This window comes from Aegilops tauschii, chromosome 4, assembly GCF_002575655.3.
Source record: "Aegilops tauschii subsp. strangulata cultivar AL8/78 chromosome 4, Aet v6.0, whole genome shotgun sequence".
Classification (NCBI taxonomy): Eukaryota; Viridiplantae; Streptophyta; class Magnoliopsida; order Poales; family Poaceae; genus Aegilops; species Aegilops tauschii.
The window spans coordinates 380957904-380970694 of NC_053038.3; positions in this window are offsets into that span (position 1 = coordinate 380957904).

Genomic DNA, 12791 nt, shown 5'->3' on the forward strand with positions numbered 1-12791 from the left:
CTCCCAGTGGGAGTAGGACTCCTCATGGGGAGCGCCAAGGGTGGCCGGCCCCCTCCCCCTCCTCCACTCCTTTATATACGGGGAGGGAGGCACCCCCTAGAGACACAACAATTGATCCCTAGGATCTCTTAGCCGTGTGCGGTGCCCCCTCCACCATAATGCACCTCGGTCATATCATAGCGGTGCTTAGGCGAAGCCCAGCGTCGGTAGAACATCATCAACGTCACCACGCCGTCGTGCTGACGGAACTCTCCCTCAAAGCTCGGTTGGATCGGAGTTCGAGGGACGTCATCGAGTTGAACGTGTGCTGAACTCGGAGGTGCCGTGCGTTCGGTACTTGATCGGTCCGATCATGAAGACGTACGACTACATCAACCGTGTTGTGCTAATGCTTCCGCTTTCTGTCTACAAGGGTACGTGGACACACTCTCCCCTCTCATTGCTATGCATCACCATGATCTTGCGTGTGCGTAGGAATTTTTTTGAAATTACTATGTTCCCCAACAGTGGCATCCGAGCCTGGTTTTATGCGTTGATGTTATATGCACGAGTAGAACACAAGTGAGTTGTGGGTGATACAAGTCATACTGCTTACCAGCATGTAATACTTTGGTCCGGCGGTATTGTTGGATGAAGCGGCCCGGACCGACATTACACGTACGCTTACGCGAGACTGGTTCTACCGACGTGCTTTGCACACAGGTGGCTGGCGGGTGTCTGTTTCTCCAACTTTAGTTGAACCGAGTGTGGCTACGCCCGGTCCTTGAGAAGGTTAAAACAGCACTAAATTGATGAACTATCGTTGTGGTTTTGATGCGTAGGTAAAAACGGTTCTTGCTCACCCGCAGCAGCCACGTATAACTTGCAACAACAAAGTAGAGGACATCTAACTTGCTTTTGCAGGGCATGTTGTGATGTGATATGGTCAAGGCATGATGCTATATTTTATTGTATGAGATGATCATGTTTTGTAACCGAGTTATCGGCAACTGGCAGGAGCCATTTGGTTGTCGCTTTATTGTATGCAATGCAATCGCCCTGTAATTGCTTTACTTTATCACTAAGCGGTAGCGGTAGTCGTAGAAGCACACTACAAAAAAAAGACACATCCGTGACATTTTGGGCCGAACGAATTTTTTTCCTGTCATACATATGACACTTCTATGACGATAATTGTGACAAAACCAGGTATCATCATAGATGTGGTGGGCTCCTACTTCTATGACAAAAAATCATGACAGAAAATGGGTTTTTCATCCTGGGCGGGCCGAAGACGCAGCTGCATGACATTCTTTGGGCCGTCCATGACGAAAAAAACCGTGGTAGAAGCGAGGGCGAGGAAATTTTCGGGGAGTTCCCGGTTACGGTGGGAGGTCGGGGGCCGAGCGATGCGTGTTTCTCTCATACACGTACGCGCGCGTGTGCGAGGCGTTGGCTCTAACTGTACCCGAGCGAGGCGTTGGGCTCTAACTGAACCCGAGCGATTGCACTGCAGGCTACGCGTTACTGATCCGAGCGATCGATCGATGGCTGTTAACTGAACCCGATCGAGCGATTCCTTCGCTACTGCTGCTAACTGAAGCCGATCGATGCTGCCTCTGGATGAACAGTGAGCGTTGCTGGGGGTTTGGATGAACAGTTCCCGGTGGGGGTGGATGAACAGGACCTCGTGGTGTTGCCTCTGGATGAACAGGACCCCGATCGATCGAGCCGGTTGGGGCTGGATGAACAGGACCCCGTGGAGGGCAGGATGAATAGGACCACCCCGTGGAGGGCAGAATGAACAGTAGACGATGGAGGGCTGGTTGAACAGTAGCCCGTGGAGAGGGCTGGTTGAACAGTAGCCGGTGGAGTAGCGCGTGGTGGAGGCTGGATGAACAGGAGCCCGTGGATGAACAGCCGCAGGTGGAGGCTGGAGGAGGTGAACGGTGGATGAACAGTAGCCCGTGGAGGCTGGAGGGGGTCGACGGTGGAGATGAACAGTATCCCGTGGAGTCCCGTTTTGCGGTACGCCACACCCCTCCCGATAAACAGGACCCCCGTTTCGACCGTAGCGCTCCAACACAAGTCTGTTTCCTCCGTTTTGCGGTACGCCACACCCCTCCCGATCAACAGGACCCCCGTTTCGACCGTAGGAGGTCTGTTTCCTCCGTTTTGCGGTACACCAGACCCCTCCCGATGAACAGGATCCCGTTTCAAACGTGGCCGGTCGAACACAAGGCCGTTTCCTCCGTTCTGCGGTATGCCAGGCCTCGTTTCCATCGGTTGTTCCGTCCAAGCCCTCCTGATGAACACGACGACGCATTCCGTTCCGACCTAGCCGGTTGGCTCCCACGCGTTCCATTGCCTCCCGATGAACAGGACGCATTCCGTTGCCTCCCCATCAACACGACGCATTCCGTTGCCTCCCCATGAACACGACGACGACGTTGTTTCTCCGTTCCGACCCAGCCATGTACACGAGCCCTGGCCGTACGTATGCGCGAGTAGGCGTTCGAGACCCCGCCCGTATGTACACATACGTGGCCGTATTTTCTTTCTTGCACCCTGGCCGTTGTACGTACGTGTACATGCTACGTGCGCGCCTCTACTACGACACGTACGTGCCTCTACTATGACACGTGCGCGCCTCTACATCCACCAGTATATATGTACGTACACGTTCGCGACCAGAATGACAACGCTACGTACCCTTCGACCAGGTGGGTCCTGACTGTCAGGCACTTCCTTGCCTGCGAAGATGTAGCTGGTGGGTCCCAGCAGTCAGGGGGGCGAATCATTTTTTTTGCCCGTACGCACTTCCTTGCGTGCGAAGATGTAGCTAGTGGGTCCTAGCAGTCAGGGGCAAACGTTTTTCGCGAAATACGGTGGCCCGTCCGGTGGGTCCCAGCTGTCAGGTGGAGAAATAATTATTTTGCATGTAATAAGGAGGCACTTCCTTACTGCGGCCATGGACCTAGCTGTCAGCCTCTCCACGTACAGTCCACGTCCGATGGAAGCCGTTCCTTGACCACGTTGACCACGCCGCGCCGAGAGCACCAGGGCGGTGGACGACGGCGAGGCCTAGGAAGGGGACGACGCGGAGCTGCGGAAGATGCGGCAGTGGATGCCCACGCGTAGAGGAGTACGAGGGTTCACTGGTTCGCTGCGGTGTGAGGCTGCCGTCGCCGCAGAATAACAGGGGGTGTGGGTGAGTAGAGGGATGGCCTAGCCAGCGGTGGGAGTAGTAGGGGGCGGTGAGGCGTCCGCCACATCGCAGCCAGCCACGGGAGGCAGGCGCACGAGGCACGACCGGCGCTGGTTTGGGCGGCTGGAGCAAGAAGACCAGAGGTTGAAGAAGCACTACGGCCATTGGATGGACATCGTACGGTCACTGGAGCTAGAATCGTGCATATTGACTAAGTTGACAAAGCCCTCCGTCCCCGTCAACTTAGTAGGCCCACAAGTCAGCCTGCCACTATACTGGGTCCTAGCTAACAGGGGGAGTATTCATTTTTTTGTGCGTAATAAGGAGGCACTTCCTTGCGTGCGAAGATATAGCTGGTGGGTCCGAGCTGTCAGCGGCGGTAACGTTTTTTTCGCGAAATACAGAGGCCCTTTCGGTGGGTCCATGATGTCAGGTGGAGGAATCATTATTTTGCGCGTAATAAGGAGGCATTTCCTTGCGTGCGGCCGTGGACCCAGGTGTCGACCTCTCCACGTACAGTCCACTTCAGATGCATGTCGGTCGTTGACCATGTTGACCAGGCCGCGCCGAGAGCACCAGGGCGGTGGAAGACGGCGAGGCCTAGGAAGGGAACGACACGGAGGCAGGGAAGACTCGGCAGTTGTTTCCCACGCGGAGGGGAGTACGACTATATGAGGGTTTACTGGTTCGTCTGCCGTCGCCGGAGAATAACAGCAGGTGTGGGTGAGTAGAGGGATGGCTAGGCCAGCGATGGGAGTACGGTGGGGCGGTGAGGCCTGCGCGGCAGCACAGCCGGCCACGGGGAGGAGGGAGCAGGCAGTCCCGCCGGCGCTTGTTTGAGCAGCTGGAGCAGGAAGAGCAGAGATTGAAGAAGCACGACGGCCGTTCGATGGACATCCAACAGTCACTGCTTGTGCGTCAACCTTTTTTTAAGAAAGCCTCAAATCTGTGGAAAACAGCATACAGCCCATCTGCCATTATTTCTAATAATTTACAGCCCATTTGCTAATTCTTAAGGTTTTTTTTGGAGCCCATATTCTTTTTATTAGCATTACAGCCCATATTGTGGCCACGGTTAAAAAATTATACGAAATTTTGCATATTTCGGTGCGGTCCGAACTGTTTTTAATCCCGAAATTTTGACTCACATTCAAACTGATTTTAAAAATAAATGTATATCAATATAAAATCCAACAAATTCTCCATGCATAAAAATTAATGTAATTTAAAATCTCAAAATGAAAAAAGATATTTGAAACTAATTGCCGGTTTGATGTGTTTTAAAAATGTACAGCCCATTTCTCATTACCGATAGGCCATTTTCTCGGCCAGCCGAATGAAGCTCTCCTCGTCTTGAAAGATTTGCAGCCCAACAGGCCTGACAAAGCGACTTACTTGGCAAATCACAAAAAAACTGGGTTGTGGCCGTGGACCCAGCTGTCAGCCTCTCCACGTACGGTACTCTTCTGATGGAAGTCGGTCGTTGACCACATTAACCACGCCACGCCGAGAGCACCAAGGCGGTGGACGACGGCTAGGCCTAGGAAGGGGACGACATGGAGCCGGGGAAGACTCGGTAGTGGATGCCCATGCGGAGAGGAGTACGAGGGTTCACTGGTTCGGCTGCGGCGTGAGGCTGCCGTCGCCGCAGAATAACAGGGGGTGTGGGTGAGTAGAGGGATACCCTGGGCCAGCGGTGGGAGTAGTAGGGGGCGGTGAGGCCTCCGCGGCATCACAGCCGGCCACGAGAGGCAGGAGCACGCAGCACGACCGGCGCTGCTTTGGGCGGCTGGAGCAAGAAGACCAGAGGTTGAAGAAGCACTATGGTCGTTGGATGGACATTGTACAGTCACTGGAGCTAGAATCGTTCATATTGACTAAGTTGACAAAGCCCTCCGTCCTCGTCAACTTAGTAGGCCCACAAGTCAGCCACCCACTATGGTGGGTCCCAGCTAGCAGGGGGTATTCATTTTTTGGTGCGTAATAAGGAGGCACTTCCTTGCGTGCGAAGATATAGCTGGTGGGTCCGACCTGTCAGCGGGGGGAACGTTTTTTTCATGAAATACAGAAGCCCTTCCCACGTACAGTGCATGTACAGTGCGTAATAAGGAGGAACTTTCCTTGCGTGCGACCATGGACCTCATGGGTCCCAGCCGTCAGGCTCTCCACGTACAGTCCTCTTCCGATGACTCTCGTATGTTGACCACGCCGCGCCGAGCGCACCGAGGCGGTGGACGACGGCGAGGCCCCAAACTGGAACGACCCGGAGATGGGGAAGATGCGGCAGTGGAGTTGCAGACGGAGAGGAGTGGGAAACTTGACTGGTTCGGGTGCGGGGTGGGCCTACACTCGGCAGAGAATAACAGGAGGTGTGGAGTGGAGGGATGGCCTGGCCATCGGCGGGGTAGCGTTTCGCTGAGGAGCGCAAAACAACGCCGCTAGACGCCGAAGGCTGGAGCAGGTGGTTCCGGCAGCGCTGGGGGAAGAAGACGAGAGATTGAAGAAGAATGCTGGCCGTTGGATGTAAATCCAACGCCTTCTTAGGCTTCGACCTACTGGCCCACATGTCAGCCAGTCCATTTGTTTTTTTAGTCCATTTGGTGGGCTGGGTGAAACAATGATGTAGCATCTATGCAGCCCGTTTAAATCCCATTTGCATTTTTCTCGAAATCCGCGGACTTGCTGGGCTGGGTGAAAATATCATGTTGGGCTAGACGGAGAAATGTTATAAAAACATAAACACATGATTGCACGTCAGTAAAATCTTAGCAAGCTTATGTACGCAATCACTAGGAGTTAACTTGCCAAGTTATATATAAACAATTATTATTATTATTTTGTAAGAACTTTCAACTTACGAAATAAAATATCATTTTAAATTGATGAGTTAATAGTACGTGGGGTATTATTATTTTTTAGGCTAGACGTGGGACAATTGAGTTGGTTCTAGGGGAAAGTACTGGGAGAAAACTCAGTTTACATCAAAAAGAAAGTGGGAGAAAATTCAGAGACCTGCTGGGTCCACCTGAGGAGGGGAATATGTTGGGAGGAAGGAGATTCAAAGCACGGGAGCCAAGTGAACTAGTTTTTTTATGGACAAGTGAACTAGTTTACATACATAAGCAAATAGCCACTAAAACAGCAATCAGGTTAATGGGTTCTTAAAAGAAATATTTCGGACAAAACAGATAATTATGACACATAGGCTAATGCATGAAACACTCAGATGATAAAGGTGCTTATAAACAGATAAAGTACAACATCTAGACCTTCCTGGCACGCTTGATCGTGACGCTGCGGCTGTCCGTGTACTCGTCGGTTACGGGAAGCAGACATGCCCTCATGTCCAAGATCTGCATGTACATGTCGTAGCATGCGTATGCATCCTTGGAAGCGTAGGTTATGTAGGCTAGATTCAGAGGTACCTCCCACGTGTTCAGGTCGTCTTCTTTCATGTTGGCGTATCAGGGGTCGATGATGGTCTCAGCGAGGTCAACCACGGAGTCCTTCTCCTGCCCGTTGTTGATGATCTTGTATTGCTTCTGGATGTCGACAAGCTTGTTGCACCAGATGGCCGAATCATCGCGTTCTTCCTTCTCTCCACCGTAGCGAAGGTGCAGTTGGCGCTGCCGATGGAACGGGCGAATGCTCCAGAACCTGGTGCAGCCATAGGACTGAGGCGAGGCAGAGCTTCACCGAGTCCGTATCGTTGGTGTACATCACATTCAACTTGGTGCAGCCATAGGACTGAACGGCGAACTCAAAGGGGAACTCCTTGCTAAAGTCCATATCCAGCAGGCTCACCCCTCGGATCGCCATTGGAGTCTCTTCGAGTGAACGAGTGTGTAGGCGGCGGCAGCAGTTCGTTTTTCAGCTCTTGGGGAACTGGATTCAACAGTAAGCTGAGTGTGTACAGGCGACAACGGTTACTACCCCTCCCTCATCCGCTGCACGCCCGACAGAAGATGCACCCTCGGCCACACGTCGGTTCATGAGCGGGTCTGTATTGGTACTGTAATAACAGGAGTTAGTGATCACTTTACTTAAATTTAATTAGCTTTAATAGAAATTTATACTTAAAACAAGCAATGCATTCGCTCGTTCTATCAGTGCCACAGGATCAACATGCACAACAATTAGAATTATTATTCTCAGGACGCTCACGATCAGCACATTTGTCGCACATTCACAAAGATAATACTACCAAGTTTGAACTGTTTGTTATGGTTGTTGTCCTCTGCATCATCATGCCGTGTTTCCCAGCTTGCAAGATTCAGAACCAACAAATAAGATCCAAATAATAAGTACAACAAAGATGCCTACACATCTCATTGATTCCCAGCTTGCAAGATTCAGAACCAACAAATAAGATCCAAATAATAAGTACAACAAAGATGCCTACACATCTCATTGATTCCCAGCTTGCAAGATTCAGAACCAACAAATAAGATTCAAATAATAAGTACAACAAAGATGCCTACACATCTCACTGATTCCCAGCTTGCAAGATTCAGAACCAACCCATCAGAGCCTTTTGATAAAGTGAATATCGGGATTAAAACCATCTTGGCTAGCCATGTCATACAATCGAAGAACTTGGCGAATGCTCTTGACCGTCACAACATCTGTAGTTGAGTATTCCTGTTTGCACACCACAGATAATAAAGAGCATGATTACTATAATAGTGGCACTAGTGGAAGTCAACTTGCAGCTCCACTCGATGATTCAATTCATGCCACTTTTTCTGCAGTTCGCCTGAAATGAAGCAAAGATTGCATCATTCAGCTACGGCTCATCTTGCAAAGGCTAATAAAATGTTGCACGAGATTACCAGCAGAATTTGACGGAGATTTTGGAAACTCCAATCACCATTTTGTGCAGTTCCACCAAAATTGAGAGATGTTGCCCATGTAACATTTTAGTTGAACTGCACAAGACACTCATTCCAAAAAAGTGTTTTGTGCAGTTCACCAAAAGGTCACAATAGCAACAAGGTGAAATGGATATCCCTATCTGCATAAAAAGATAGAAAGTAAACAGTTGCTGGTCAATAAGAATATACAAAACATATACAAAATGAAAAGAAGCATCTTAATTATGTTCATGGCAATCACGCAAGGACAGTAGAAATTTTAAAACGTCAGCAATGCTTCATGTTACCAGAAGCATTATGATCAACAATGAGATTCCTCAAATATGGGATTACTTTAATGGTGGCATTGCTTGTTTACCAGACACAGTAAATCAACAACAGCTAAAGAGTTGGTTTAAGGGCATGGGACCGTGGGGACACCAAGACACTCAGCAGCGTAAAGGAGCAACTTACTTATCATACCGAGGAAAACAGCAGGAGTGCCATTTGTAACACAGTTTAATTGCATCTTATCACTGGAGGCATTAGATTAACAATAACACTGGTTAGACATGTCCCTAAGGTAACAGTGTGATCGCTTCATTTTACATGCGCCCTTACATTAACAACAGCAAAAGGTTGGTATAAGGACATGCGACAGTGGACGCATCAGCACAATGTACCTACAAGGAGGCATAAAGTGGTGATGCCGAGTTTGTTCATGCTATGTGAGGGCAGCAAACCTAATCCTGGAGACCTTGTACTATGTGAGGGCAGCAAATCTAATCCTGGAGACCTTTTACTATGTGAGGGCAGCAAATCTAATCCTGGAGACCTTTTACTATGTGAGGGCAGCAAATCTAATCTTGGAGACCTTTTACTATGTGAGGGCAGCAAATCTAATCCTGAGACCTTTTACTATGTGAGGGTAGCAAATCTAATCATGAGACCTTTTACTATGTGAGGGCAGCAAATCTAATCCTGGAGACCTTTTACTATGTGATGGCAGCAAATCTAATCCTGGACATACTCTGTTGACTTGTCCACCAGCCGCCACTTTCTATCCTTTTTTCAACCAATAATAGATCTGTTCCTTATCCAGTTTGTACTGCGTTTTCCCATTATTTCCCTTTTCAACCAAGAGACCGGTTGGGTATCCGGTCTCTACTACTTTCACCATATTATTTCCTCTTTGAATCAAGTCCTAGATTCATGCTACAACTTTCCCCCCTTTCTTCTTTGTTTGAACAAAGCCCTAGATTCGAATGCATGAAGTAGCTTTACCTCTAATAATACTAAAAATTTAGGTGGCTTTGGAAGAGCTGATGGGAGTAGAAAAAGATGCACATGCAGACATGTGGGGAGCTGGGGCAGTAGAGCAAGGCCGATTTCGAAGAACTTATACCTGAGGGTCGCCGGGATGTCGGCGGCGGTAGGTCGGATCTACGGACAATACGTCGGGGAGGAAGAAGGGTCGGACGACCTCCCGAGCCGGCGCTGTGTCGGAGAGAACGGCACGGGCAGAGGATCGGGCCCCTCCGGCAGCTGTGGGTTTCCTCCCTCGGCGGCGATGACCGCGTGAACGATGCACCTTTTAGTCCTCTACACACACCGGCCGAAGGGATCCGGACAGATCTGTGACCGGCGGTGAGCAGAGAGAAAATGTCGCTACCGCTGTCTTGTTTATATCTGGAGAGGATGAGAGAATGAAGAGAGCAACCATAGTAAAGCAAGCGCTCAGGCCCCTGCGTCCATATATAGTGGAGTGATTATCTTTTTTCTCTCCACAACAAGCGTTTCAATTTGTGCATGTGGCATTAAAGAAAAGAAACTCTCTATTTAAGGTGACTACTGTACGACTCCTACTTACTACTAGTAGTACTACAGTATTTTTCACTTGTGCTCCCCGCCCCTCCATTCATTGAACAACCCCACAGGTGAATAAACATACAGTAAGTACTGTATTTATATAGAACGAACAAGCTCGAACTATTTTCGCGTAGTTAAAAGTTGAGGGCGGGGCTTTTCGCGGGCAGTACGCGCGGCAGTTTTCGGGTAGGCGGTTTGACAGAGAGGCGAGGAGGGTGAGCGAGTGGGGCTGTGCGATTTGACGGCGCGTTACTGCTAGAAAGACTTGTGATATGACCACTCACTATAGTCATGAATTACTGGCGCTCCGACCGGGGTGATGCCCCCCTTCCGTTCCGCGCTCTAATCTGGTGCATGACACGTCGACCCGGATGCTGGCTCTCCCACATGTCGGAGTAGTAAGAAGGAGCAAAGAATGATGCGGTATATACTAGTACTATACTAGAGTACTACTCAGGTCGGAGGAGTGCGAACCACGGCAGCCCAGTGAACCAGCAGTGCGAACCACGGTAGCCCAGTGAACCAGCAGTAGAAAACAATGTGGTGATATGGCCATAAAAAACAATGTGCTACGGTCCACACTGTAGCATGTACAGTAACACTCCTCTTTGTTTGGATCCCTGAGTTAGAGCTAGTTTGGGTTGAAATAGCCTCAAATTATCGAAACAAGAGGGGTTAGTTTGAGCTAGTTTGCTCTAACCCAGCTAAAAAACTAGCCCGGTGGAGAGGTTCTAATTGGGTTAGGTATCCTCGGGCCCACTAAAAGAGAACTAAAAAATCTCCCCTGCCCGCACCAGATCGCGCCCCCCTCTCGCACGACTCCTCTCTGTTCCCCATAGGGCCGCTCGCCCTCTCTCTCCTCCGGCCGCCCTCTCCTTTCGGCCTCCGCCGCCCTACTCCAACCGCCCTCTCCTCCGGCCTTCGAAGGTCGCCCCGCTCCCCCTTCACCAGTCGTTTTTCTCCCTCTGTCATGCGCGGCGGCGGCGCATCTACCAGGGAGGTCGCGAGAGGGGTGAGTTTGTTCGTTCCTTCTCTGTCTCACGGCCATATCATTGATCTTGCTTGCTCTAGCGCTAATTCTGATTTGGAAAAGTAGATCCTGATCAAACTTGGTATAGATTTGTGGTGCACGCATGGAATTGTTTGATGCTGCTTGAGGAGGTAATACATCTTTCTAGAGGCCCAAAGATTCGGGTCACCTTTCTAGGTATTTATTTCAGGCTTGCATTATTTCTAGAGGCCCAAAGATTCAGTTCACCTTTCTAGGTATTTCAATTTCAGGCTTGCATTATTTCTAGAAGCCCAAAGATTCAGTTCACCTTTCTAGGTATTTCCGTTTCAGGCTTGCATTATTTCTAGAGGCCCAAAGATTCAGTTCACCTTTCTAGGTATTTCAGTTTCAGGCTTGCATTATTTCTAGAGGCCCAAAGATTCAGTTCACCTTTCTAGGTATTTCAGTTTCAGGCTTGCATTATTTCTAGAGGCCCAAAGATTCAGTTCACCTTTCTAGGTATTTTAGTTACAGGCTTGCATTATTTCTAGAGGCCCAAAGATTAAGTTCCCAGTTGGCGGCAAGCGGCCCTGCTACCCATGCCGGTGTCGACCTCAACTCGCAAGGGCCGGCGTCGGAGGGGTTCCCGGGACTTGGGCTCTACAGAGCCTTCCTCCAGAGCGACGATGGCGAGCTCCTCCCTCGGTGCGTGAGGGGCTCCGGGCTCCCTCCCTATCGTGAATGACTTCCGTGATGAGTTAGCTCATTCTTTGTTTCATGAAGTGTTTTTTTATTTTTTGAAGCTTGATTGACGACTTGTATGTTTAAGTGGGATATCTCATTTGTATGGACAAAGTAAAAATTATCATGTTTTGCATGCTTGATTTGTATAGATGGTTCGTTTATGTCAATTGTGAGCGGGAGGAGGCCACAGCAGAGCCGGCCACACCAAGAGTGTGCTTGGATCCAAGGGACTTATTTTAGTCTGACTAAAAATAGTCTCTTTAAGAGGCTAAAGTTCCAAGCACCCCTGACGAGGGGCTAAAACTAGTCTTGAGACAAAAAAAATTTAGTCAGGGGTACCCCTACTAAAATGTGGATTAGTCCTCTCTCTCCTCATTTAACTCCTCTCCTTTAACACAGGCGAGTTCTGGATTGGAGGGTTTGGAGGATAATAAATGCTCATTAACTTGATTTTAGTCTCTTTAGTATTTGGATCCAACCATGGGTGAGGCTAGCAAGTTTTAGTCCCACTACTTTTAGTCATGGAACTAAAACGTATCCAAGCACCCTCCAAATCCGGCAGGAAATAGGGTCCAAAGTAGTCAAATGATTGAGATAGAGCATTTATTGTCAATCTAACCCTGCCATCCATACACCTCTTTGGTTTAGAGTTAGTTCAGGGTTAGAATCTAACTCTAACCTCAAACTGAGTTAGAGTTCTCCTCGTCTCGGTTCATCGCCATCATACTTTCCCCATTCCTGTGTTTTCAGTATCCTGCGAATCAAAGAGGCCCTTCTTTTTTGCGGGAAAAATCAAAGAGGCCCTTAGACTGGTTTTGGTCCGGTCATTTTTTATAAACGTGTTATGTCCAAAATTTAATGAACGTGCTCCGGTTTCCACGAAAATAATCCAGTTTCATGTAGTAATTCATTCATTTATTTATTCTTCTGCGGGGGGTTTGCATGTAATTCGTGAGGTCTGAAATGTAAAGTACCCCGGTATATGCTCCGAGTCGTGCATGCACTACGACCCAGATGCTCTATGTCCCACATGTCGGCTAATGGGAGCACGTGGAAATAGCCTAGGAGTACATATAGGAGGATAAATGTGTGAAATAATATGTACTGTGAAGCGTAGCCGCGGTTCGAAAAGGAGACCTAAAGTGAT